A 12013-nucleotide genomic window follows, 5' to 3' on the forward strand; every position below is an offset into this window, starting at 1 on the left:
GTGATTTTCGCTCTAATGGAGCATGTATCACTGGTTTAATAAAGCACCGCGTGATTTTTAATTACTCCTGGGGAAGGAAAGAGAACCTCATCCCCCAGGCTTTTATGTACTCACAGACTATTTTTAAATTTAGTCACTCAGGTGTAGGACTAACTAGTCCTTAACAACCTGACTGAAAGACTTTAAACATGAGTGGGAATTGTCTCACCACACACTCATTTTTCTGTCCGAGCGTGGTAAAGGAGGAAAAAGGTGCTCAGCAAGACAGCCATGGATGTTAAGTACTCACCAAAACGCTAGCCCGTACTTATTTCAAATCAAGTCCCGTTTTTGCTAATGGACAATAAAAGGTACCAATAATGTGTTAACCACCTGTGCAATTAATTCAAATCTAACGAGTCTGTTAAATTTCCTACTTCCTAACATATCTGTCTAATATTAGTACTTAGTGTACATAAAAATAGCCATACTGATCTTATTTTAAATTATTATGACTAAGCGACATATACCAGTTTGGTCACTGTTAGGTTTAAAAAGTTAAGTTTGTTGTGGTGTTCCAATGGGTCAAGTTTGTTTCGAGAATAGTTTAGTCAAGGAGGGATACCAAGCCAAATATGGTTCCCTATTTAATAAAAAGCAATCTTTTGGAGCCCTAAAAAAAAGTCTGTTTTTTCTGTTAGAAGGTAACACGTCTCTCTTTTGCTTTCACGTTCTTTTCCGCACTCCTAGTCTCATGATTCTTGATATCAGGAAATGCGTAGCCATGATGGGCGGTAATGTAAGCAGCGGTTTCTACCAGTTGACTGAGGGGGTATCCAGTGTAGGCTTGTCTGTAGAATTGGGGAAGAACTCTGACCCCTAATCCCCATTGAGAAGGTCTTGGTTTAAAGGTGTCTAGAGATTTGTAGGCAACGTATTGTATGGCTGTAATAAACTGCCCTGCTATGTTGACGTCATACAATGCTTGATCTAGCCCCATTTCGGTGTACTTCTCAACGAGAGTAAGCGTCCCCTCCTCCTCAATCGCCTCAATTTCCTCTTCTGGTTCTGATACTAATTCTTCAGTTGAGGTAGATAGTTTCAAATCCGCTGCTATGGTGTCTGTCGCTGTTATTGTTGTTGTAGTTGTTCTTTCAGCTGAGATTGCCTGTAGTATCGGAGTGAGAAAAGAACGTAGTGCCTCCGATAATTACATTTGAGTTTGCCATACCGTTTGTGTAACATAATTGGACCTTTGTTTTGCCACCACTCTTTCCGGGACGGGTTGTTTGTTAGGTATAGTCGGCTGTTGACTAGCTGTTATTTGTGTTCTCGAGGTGAGTGGAGTGCTAACTGGCTAGGTCTACATTTCTTGCTCCCGCTGCTGTTGCGTATATTTCTTCCCTCCACACCGAGTTCTGGACCTAATTCTTTAAATTTCGTTGTACCCGAACTTACATTATCCATATTATCACCAACAAAAGAAAACAAAACGCACAGACCTAAAAGAAACACTCATTCACTTTTTACAGAACATTACTATTTTTAAAATTTTGATAAGCGACGGAAACGAACAACTTAGAGTCACACTTTCTAACCAAGATAAAGAAATCATGTGCTGATAGACTCACTTCTGTATTTTTTCTTCTAACTGACTAACGTATCATAGGCAATGGAATGTGATTTCTTTTCGAGAGTATGGGGTAGCCCTGAAATTTTTTTTGGGAAGTTCAAGCTATGGCGATCGCTTAGGTTATAAGATGACGGCCTCCTCTGACGACAGGCTTTCTCACAGGATAAGGTCTGCTTCTTCGGAAAGAGAAGAAGAACTCTTTGGTGTCGATAAAACTGTTAACAAAGCCTCTGCCAGGTTCATGCTGCTGCTGCTGTTGCTGCTCAAATTCGTTGTGTTATTTGAATTCAAATTCGTTGTGTTGTGTTGTGTCTCCAGTCTGTCCATCAATTGTCGACTCATCTTCCTACGAAGATGTGCTCAAGATAAGCCAAGTTGAACGAAGCCTATGTGAATTTGCATAGGGTCATGACAAGTCTGATACCGAGATCTGAAGAGATAGACAATATCATAATGTTGAAAGTCACTGAAGACCTGAAAGAAGAGCTCTTCAAGGAGGAATTCAAGAAGGAGAAAGAAGAATGGACGGAGAAGTACAGACTTCATAAACAGCAGAGAGAGCAGCAACAGCAGCAGCAGCATGAACCTGGCAGAGGTTTTATCGACACCAAAGAGTTCTTCTTCTCTTTCCGAAGAAGCAGACCTTATCCTGTGAGAAAGCCTGTCGTCAGAGGAGGCCGTCATCTTATAACCTAAGCGATCGCCATAGCTTGAACTTCCCAAAAAAAATTTCAGGGCTACCCCATACTCTCGAAAAGAAATCACATTCCATTGCCTATGATACGTTAGTCAGTTAGAAGAAAAAATACAGAAGTGAGTCTATCAGCACATGATTTCTTTATCTTGGTTAGAAAGTGTGACTCTAAGTTGTTCGTTTCCGTCGCTTATCAAAATTTTAAAAATAGTAATGTTCTGTAAAAAGTGAATGAGTGTTTCTTTTAGGTCTGTGCGTTTTGTTTTCTTTTGTTGGTGATAATATGGATAATGTAAGTTCGGGTACAACGAAATTTAAAGAATTAGGTCCAGAACTCGGTGTGGAGGGAAGAAATATACGCAACAGCAGCGGGAGCAAGAAATGCAGACCTAGCCAGTTAGCACTCCACCCACCTCGAGAACACAAATAACAGCTAGTCAACAGCCGACTATACCTAACAAACAACCCGTCCCGGAAAGAGTGGTGGCAAAACAAAGGTCCAATTATGTTACACAAACGGTATGGCAAACTCAAATGTAATTATCGGAGGCACTACGTTCTTTTCTCACTCCGATACTACAGGCAATCTCAGCTGAAAGAACAACTACAACAACAATAACAGCGACAGACACCATAGCAGCGGATTTGAAACTATCTACCTCAACTGAAGAATTAGTATCAGAACCAGAAGAGGAAATTGAGGCGATTGAGGAGGAGGGGACGCTGACCCTCGTTAAGAAGTACACCGAAATGGGGCTAGATCAAGCATTGTATGACGTCAACATAGCAGGGCAGTTTATTACAGCCATACAATACGTTGCCTACAAATCTCTAGACACCTTTAAACAAAGACCTTCTCAATGGGGATTAGGGGTCAGAGTTCTTCCCCAATTCTACAGTCAAGCCTACACTGAATACCCCCTCAGTCAACTGGTAGAAACCGCTGCTTACATTACCGCCCATCATGGCTACGCATTTCCTGATATCAAGAATCATGAGACTAGGAGTGCGGGAAAGAACGTGAAAGCAAAAGACAGACGTGTTACCTTCTAACAGAAAAAACAGACTTTTTTTAGGGCTCCAAAAGATTGCTTTTTATTAAATAGGGAACCATATTTGGCTTGGTATCCCTCCTTGACTAAACTATTCTCGAAACAAACTTGACCCATTGGAACACCACAACAAACTTAACTTTTTAAACCTAACAGTGACCAAACTGGTATATGTCGCTTAGTCATAATAATTTAAAATAAGATCAGTATAGCTATTTTTATGTACACTAAGTACTAATATTAGACAGATATGTTAGGAAGTAGGAAATTTAACAGACTCGTTAGATTTGAACTAATTGTACAGGTGGTTAGCACATTATTGGTACCTTTTATTGTCCATTAGCAAAAACGGGACTTGATTTGAAATAAGTACGGGCTAGCGTTTTGGTGAGTACTTAACATTCATGGCTGTCTTGCTGAGCACCTTTTTCCTCCTTTACCACGCTCGGACAGAAAAATGAGTGTGTGGTGAGACAATTCCCACTCATGTTTAAAGTCTTTCAGTCAGGTTGTTAAGGACTAGTTAGTCCTACACCTGAGTGACTAAATTTAAAAATAGTCTGTGAGTACATAAAAGCCTGGGGGATGAGGCTCTCTTTCCTTCCCCAGGAGTAATTAAAAATCACGCGGTGCTTTATTAAACCAGTGATACATGCTCCATTAGAGCGAAAATCACTTTAATTCAAGTAAGCAGGCAAGCAAGTTCGGGTACCGTCTCTAGCACTCTTGATGACACCAACTGTCTGGGTTATTTTCTTTCTTGCAAGCCCCTATGTTCCACTTCTGTTTGTGATAATTACTTGTGATACTTCACATTTTCTAAAGTAGAAATCTTTACAAGCCGTACAAAATACAAAACTTATATGACTTTGGCTTTTGACACTTGCACAGACTCTTCACTTTATAAGTGTCACGAGAAAATTGTATATCCAATTTTTACCATTTTCAAAAACACGCACACACTTGCAGCTTGACCAGAAATATGTATATCTTGTTTTGTGGATAAGTCACAGACGAGTCCAAGCATATATAGGTGGTTATGAACGTTAGGAATATCCCCTCCTTTTTTCAGAAATATCAAAGCTTGTATGTGCATTTTCCCTTTTCCACTCTATATTAGTGCTTAGATTTGTTCCAGAAAAAAAAGAAAAAAGAAACGAAATAATTTTGAAGAAAAAGAAACAACTGAATTTTGAATTCAGTTTTCTCTCTGTTTATAATTTTTTTCAAGTTGACGGTGCATGACAGAGTACATTCGCCTACCTTTCCAAAGTGAGAGGCATTTCTTCACATGTCATTGCCTTTGTTAAATTCGGTTTCATTGGTTAGTTATCGTTAATCTTTAATTTTTCATGCATTTCTTTTTGATAGAAGATTTAAGGCTTTCTATTGTTGTAACGGTATTTATGTTGTTTGGTCTGTTGATGAAATTATCTATAGCAAAGTGCTTAAGATTTTTCAGTTTTTCTTATTATTTCAAGCCCTACAAAAGGAGACCAAGTTTGTCTTCAAAGACGATTGAAACTCTAAATTACACGGGCGTGAAGGAAAACATCGTTGTGTTTAATCTAATCATGCTTGCCGTATCTCTTTGTGTTTTAGAGGTCATATTTCTTCTTAAGTAAATACACGCATCAATAGACAGACAGATTGGGTCATCATCCTTGAGTTTCACTGTATTTTCGGTTCTTTACTTCATACAAACCCCAAATTTATTAGTTTGAAAAAGAAAAGATAACATGCCCCTCAATACTGTAACACGTCTGTTCTGACTCTACCGATGTGAGTGTTTATGTCGAAACGTTTAAGTGAGATATAAAAAAATGGTCAGCTTGAAAACGCGAACCAATACTGTGACGCTCAGTATTTTGATGTGGTAAGAGGAAATGGTACAACACACACAAAGAGGGCTTGTAAGTTCACATTTCAGTCTGTCTGCACTGTAATGGTAACAACGCAAGAACATAGGGATTATTATGCCACACAGCCCTAGAACAAAACAATGCATCACCCGTTGTAAGCCATTTCATTGGCTATACTTATTTTCTTACCGCGTTCGCTTCGAATTGACTTGAGTAGCTATTCAGACAGTGACGAGAATGGCCATGCTTTACTGGGTCTATCCTATAGGCGATTTATATAAAAAAATATTTTAAAAAATTAAACTAATGCACGAACAATCGTACCATGGGCGATCCCATGGAAATTGTGTCCGTCTTATTGCAAAATACATCAACATTTAATTTAACCGTGCAGATCGCTAGAACAAACCTCTGATAATATACATTTTGAAAAGTGTTGTGTGACACGGATCGCCATTGTCGCTTGGTGTCTGCTTTCTTGTTCGAAAAGAGATCGTTTCGTCTTGACTATAAAAATCTAATTTGACTAAGTTTTACGCACTACTTGAACTCACACATTTACGTTGTAGGTGTAAGCCGTCGTTCTCAGTTTTCTGGAAGTTCGTTTTTGCCTTTCTCAGATGTGATACTATTTTTTATGGACCGAACGAAATTTCTTTTGGCGTGAATCAGGACTCGTGGTTTTGTGGCATAATTGGAGAGCATTGATTAAAGCTCAGTTATGTCGTCTTCGAAATCGCTGACACGGATTTGAACTAAAACTTCAGGTTTTCTGTGAGGCGGTACGGTATATCATTGCTTTTTACTTCCTCAATGAAATCGTTTCATCTTATTGCAAAATTACATTTGACTAGGTTTCATACGCAGCAGGTCCATGTATATAAGGAGAGTGTCTTAGCGTCAGAGTATTCAGTCCGCTCTCAAACGATCAAGAAGATGGAAGAGTCAGCACAGATCGACCTGCTGGTCAAATATTTGCTAAAAGTCATACGAAAGCATAATTCACATGCGAAAGTGGCAACAAAACTTACTCTTTTGGTCGTTGATTTGATGAGAGTCATACGAAAGTGTGTAAGTGCTAATGAAGTTTGCTATATCTGCAAAGGTAAATGGGTATTTGTCTCCAGAATACCTGCTTCGTCTAAGAAAGAGAGACAAAAGTCAAGATACCTAATATCGTTGTCAGGAGAAAGGACACTGGAATTCAGAGTGCCCTACGAGAAAAGAGAAGAAACAAAAACAAGACGAAACAGAGAAGAGGGATTCAGAAGAAGAAGAAATTGAAGATGATGAAGAACTTGTGCCAGTAAAAACATGGAAATGGAAAAATTGACAATGTGAGCCGATGCGTTGGCCCTGATGTGAAATTTCATACTACCTTCTAAAAGAGAATAGACCAGAAAGAAAACGTAAGTGTCTCTTGGTCTTGACATTGTATAATAAGGATGGCGTGTTTTGTTTTTACTCACACTTTATGAAATTGTGCTCTTTCACCTCTCTCTATCCCTCTGGATCATGTTTTAGTTAGAATTGAAATGGAAGGATGTTTTCCTTCACGCACGCTCTTTAGGCATGCAAGTCCGTAAACAATAGTCAGTCTATTCGTCCATCATTTTGTGTCTTGATGTTTCCTAAATCACACACTGATGCCATAAAATAACGGGTTAAATGGGTTTTGTAGTGTTGGGAGTTGGGGTGGGTGGGGTGTAGGTGTTTGGCAGAGTTGGTCATTGCAGGTGAGGGCTTAGGTGCTTTCAAAAAACTTTTTCTTCTTCACTCTGTGTTGATGGAATATAATGGGTTATTTTCTTCACTCTCTGTTGATAGTATATATATAAAGGGTTATTTCTTCACTGCGTGTGGATAGTGTATAATGGTTTTCTTCTTCTTCCCTCTGTGGTGTGCGTGTGTGTGTGTGTGTGTGTGTGTGTGTGTGTGTGTGTGTGTGTGTGTGTTCGCGTACGTTGTGTAGATCGTATATTTGGTTGTTTTTTCTTCTTCCTCCCGAGTGTGGATAGCATATTTGGAGTTTGTATGCGTTAGCGACGTTGTGTGGATAGTATATTTTGGGTTTGTATGCGTTCGCGTACGTTTGTGTGGATAGTTTATTTGGGGTTTGTATTATCTCCCTTCTGTGTTGATAGTATATTTGGGGTTTGTTTTTTCCTCTTTCCTCTGTGTGTGTGTGTGTGTGTGTGTGTGTGTGTGTGTGTGTGTGTTCGCGTACGTTGTGTAGATCGTATATTTGGTTGTTTTTTCTTCTTCCTCCCGAGTGTGGATAGCATGTTTGGAGTTTGTATGCGTTAGCGACGTTGTGTGGATAGTATATTTTGGGTTTGTATGCGTTCGCGTACGTTTGTGTGGATAGTTTATTTGGGGTTTGTATTATCTCCCTTCTGTGTTGATAGTATATTTGGGGTTTGTTTTTTCCTCTTCCCTCTGTGTGTGTGTGTGTGTGTGTGTGTGTGTGTGTGTGTGTGTGTGTGTGTGTGTTCGCGTACGTTGTGTAGATCGTATATTTGGTTGTTTTTTTTCTTCCTCCCGAGTGTGGATAGTATATTTGGGGTTTGTTTTTTCCTCTTCCCTCTGTGTGTGTGTGTGTGTGTGTTCGCGTACGTTGTGTAGATCGTATATTTGGTTGTTTTTTCTTCTTCCTCCAGAGTGTGGATAGCATATTTGGAGTTTGTATGCGTTAGCGATGTTGTGTGGATAGTATATTTTGGGTTTGTATGCTTTCGCGTACGTTTGTGTGGATAGTTTATTTGGGGTTTGTATTATCTCCCTTCTGTGTTGATAGTATATTTGGGGTTTGTTTTTTCCTCTTCCCTGTGTGTGTGTGTGTGTGTGTGTGTGTGTGTGTGTGTATGTGTGTGTGTTCGCGTACGTTGTGTAGATCGTATATTTGGTTGTTTTTTTATTCTTCCTCCCGAGTGTGGATAATATATTTGGGGTTTGTTTTTTCCTCTTCCCTCTGTGTGTGTGTGTGTGTGTGTGTGTGTGAGTGTGTTCGCGTACGTTGTGTAGATCGTATATTTGGTTGTTTTTTCTTCTTTCTGCCGAGTGTGGATAGCATATTTGGAGTTTGTATGCGTTACCGACGTTATGTGGATAGTATATTTTGGGTTTGTATGCGTTCGCGTACGTTTGTGTGGATAGTTTATTTGGGGTTTGTATTATCTCCTTCTGTGTTGATAGTATATTTGGGGTTTGTATGCGTTAGCGACGTTGTGTGGATAGTATATTTGGGGTTTGTATGCGTTCGCATACGTTTGTGTGGATAGTTTATTTGGGGTTTGCATTATCTCCCTTCTGTGTTGATAGTATATTTGGGGTTTGTTTTTTCCTCTTCCCTCTGTGTGTGTGTGTGAGTGTGAGTGTGAGTGTGTCTGCGCGCGTATGTTGTGTGTGTGTGTGTATTGGTCTCTGTTTGTCCCTATAAAACTCACTTTATCCCTATCAGATACACTCTACCTACCTACCTACAGTAGCGCGTATTCAGGTCAGCCACTTGCAACACTGTTGCCATTTATCCCCTAGTGTTCAGTACAGTGACGTCACTGACGCTGGAAATTTTGAGACTATAAATATCGAATTGGGGATTTCCACATTTTGTAGCTATACATATATACTAGAATTCATAAACAGGAACGTCACTCAAGCTGAGGCTATAAAAAGATAGTGGGATTTTCCAAAGGAAAAACCCACAAGTTGGAGTTATAAATAGATAGTGGGATTTCATAGGAATTTCAGCTGATTATAGATACATAGGTATTTATCCACGATCGTCACAGAAGTTGATATTGTAAGTAGTTACTAATTTTATCCATTTTAGTCTAAACCATTGTAACTTAATTTTCGGGGATATGTTTATTTTCCTTTAAATTCTGGGACAATTTCGTCATTTTAACGTTACTTTTAGTCACATCCATTTTGTCGTTGAGCATTTCCTTGATTATAGCTATTTATAGCATCATTACAATTATGCAAATTTTTGAACACCCCAGCAAGATTTCAGGTCTTCGTAATGCTTTATATATAAATCCCACGCTTGTACTAGTGTATGTATGTTTCTGTCTCTGTTGTGTTTGACCCTCTACCATCATTGTCCCTAGATAGTCCCACCATGTTCAATTCCCCTTGACGCTATACAGATCCACCATGTTGAATTTCCATATGTTAAATTCCCTTGAGGCTATATCCCCCAGGGGTTTCCGTAATGTTAAATTTCCCATTGTCCCTAGACAGTCCCACGATCTATTCCCCATGTTAAATTTCCCATTGTCCCTAGACAGTCCCACGATCTATTCCCCATGTTAAATTCCCATTGTCGCTAATCTGACCCACGATTTTTCGCCATGTTAAATTTCTATTGTCGCTAATTTGACCCAGGGGTCTCTGTAATGCTAATTCCCATTGTCGCTAATCTATCCCCATTAGAGTGACCCACGATTTATTCCCATGTTAATTTCCCTTGTCGCCAGATTGTCCCAGGGGTGTTTGTAATGCTAATTCCCATTGTCGCTAGGGTATCCCCATTTACTACTTATGTATATAACAATAAAAAAATAAATAAATAATAATTCTGTATTAAACAATAAAAAACAAAAACAAAATCTCAAAATTAAGGAGTGCGACATTGCACATAAAAACGGGGCTGTGGTGGCACAATACCCACAGACCCGACTAATTAAGAATCCTGACCTTCAGGACTTAACCGGTCGCGCAAGCACTAGCTGCGCAGGCGACCTAAATTTATTATCGTATCGTTCCTACGAATGCTTTCCTTATTCGTTGATAAATTGACTGGTAGAACATTGCATGGTGGGCAAGTTAATGAAAGCCTTCAGCTTGATCGAAAGAGTGGAGTACCCCTGTGTCGGATGGAGAATATTAAGATCTCGCTGAAAATTGCCAGTGAGTTTGCTAGATGGGTGATTATTATCCTAGGATAGATGTGTCAGAGGATGGTGTGGGTGGAGAGAAACACCGATTCCCGGATGAGGAGAAGGAGGACTGCAAAAAGAAGTTACGAGCATATCTTTAGGATCGTGGTCTCCACGAAAACATGTTGGCTTTAGCGATGTTCGGTTTGCGCTGTCCGACCACAGAGGTGTAATGAAAAGGGGAAAGGAGTGGTGGTAGAAACCAAATGTCTCTTTACAGGAACACCCAGATATAGAAAAGAGATGTACTACTCACCCTACTGAAGCCCCGTACCCCAGCCTGGTATTAAATAGCATTTTTGTGGGAGGGTATATTGTGTTTATAATCAGTCCTATACATGCCTGCTTGTGTGTGCTAATATAATATAGTTGTCTAATTGTATAGTGTGTTTATAAACACTCCTACTCCTTGCTAGACCAACAAGTTGGTCTCCGCTATTTTTCTGACAGCAGAGACCAACGTTGTCAGGCCTTCTCGTAGAGGCTCCCGCATGCTAACCTAAGGCGTAATGTGAATTCCCGTACGAAGACCGCTCCGGTGGCATAAGTGGTTAGAACGTCAGCCTTGGATGCTGAAAGTCGCGGGTTAGAACCCCGACCGAGTCATATTAAAGACTCATAAAAATGGAACTAGCAGCTGCCTCGTGTGGCGCTCAGCATTAAGAGATTAGTGTTAGGACTGGTCGGCAAAGTGTCTGGATAATAGGACTAGGTGGGACATGATATTCCTTGTCGATGCCCCAGTGCTAGAATCACTATGAACTGCCACACGTCAGACATCGTAGCGGTATGACTGAACATTTTTTAAATCTACGTTAAAAATCCAAATCACACACACACACACACACACACACACACACACACACAAAATTCCCGTATAACTCCCAAAGGTTCGTATAACTAAGATTCACTTTCTTTCTACTGATATTCGGGCATATTTTGGAAGGCAAATCCGTCATTATAAAGTAGCTCCACTGACTGAAAGTGAGCTGGTGAGTGTATCTTAATATTTTAACCTGTGGAACTTACATGCACACAATTAATAATGTATGTATCATACATGAACATTGTAGGTAAAATTGCATACTTGTTGCGAGTAGAAAATAAAATAGTTTACAACAGAAGTATTTTTCTACGTACAATAATCAATTCGATAAACGAAAATTAAATATGACACTGTAAAATAAACTCACAAACGTTTCGCAAGCATAAAGTTTCATGAAAGTATCTAGAACACTGGATAGGTAATACAAGTTATTAACGTTCATAGTTTTTTTTTTTGGAAAACAATGAATATTACCAAAACCGCTCAACATTCCACTATGCAAGGATGCTGAATTTACGTTCGCATAAACTTAATGCCACCAAAATATCTTGGTAGCCATAATTTCCACAAGGAAAGTATTCCTAATTGTGGCGTGAGAACCACATCTATTCATCCTTCCTTGGACCGTAACATGGAACATTATTCAATAAAAAGCGAATCTACTCGGATACAATATTTTATCATAATATTGTATGTACAAGAATATATATATATATATATATATATATATATATATATATATATATATATATATATATATATATATATATATATATATATATATATGTGTGTGTGTGTGTGTGTGTGTGTGTGTGTGTGTGTGTGCGTGCGTGCATGCGTGTGTTTGAAATATTTTGTTTTAACCTTTTTTTTTTTTCATTAAACCTGTCAAAAAAGTTTACGACGATCGAAGGAAAAAATATTGTTCCATAAAATGATCTGCAACTCCTCGTGCAGCATGCCGGATACCTGCAGAGATATGAATGTTACACTATCCTACAAGTGTCGGGAGGAGAACAATTAT

This window comes from Sinohyriopsis cumingii, chromosome 7 (genome assembly GCF_028554795.1).
Source record: "Sinohyriopsis cumingii isolate HCF-2022 chromosome 7, ASM2855479v2, whole genome shotgun sequence".
NCBI lineage: Eukaryota > Metazoa > Mollusca > Bivalvia > Unionida > Unionidae > Sinohyriopsis > Sinohyriopsis cumingii.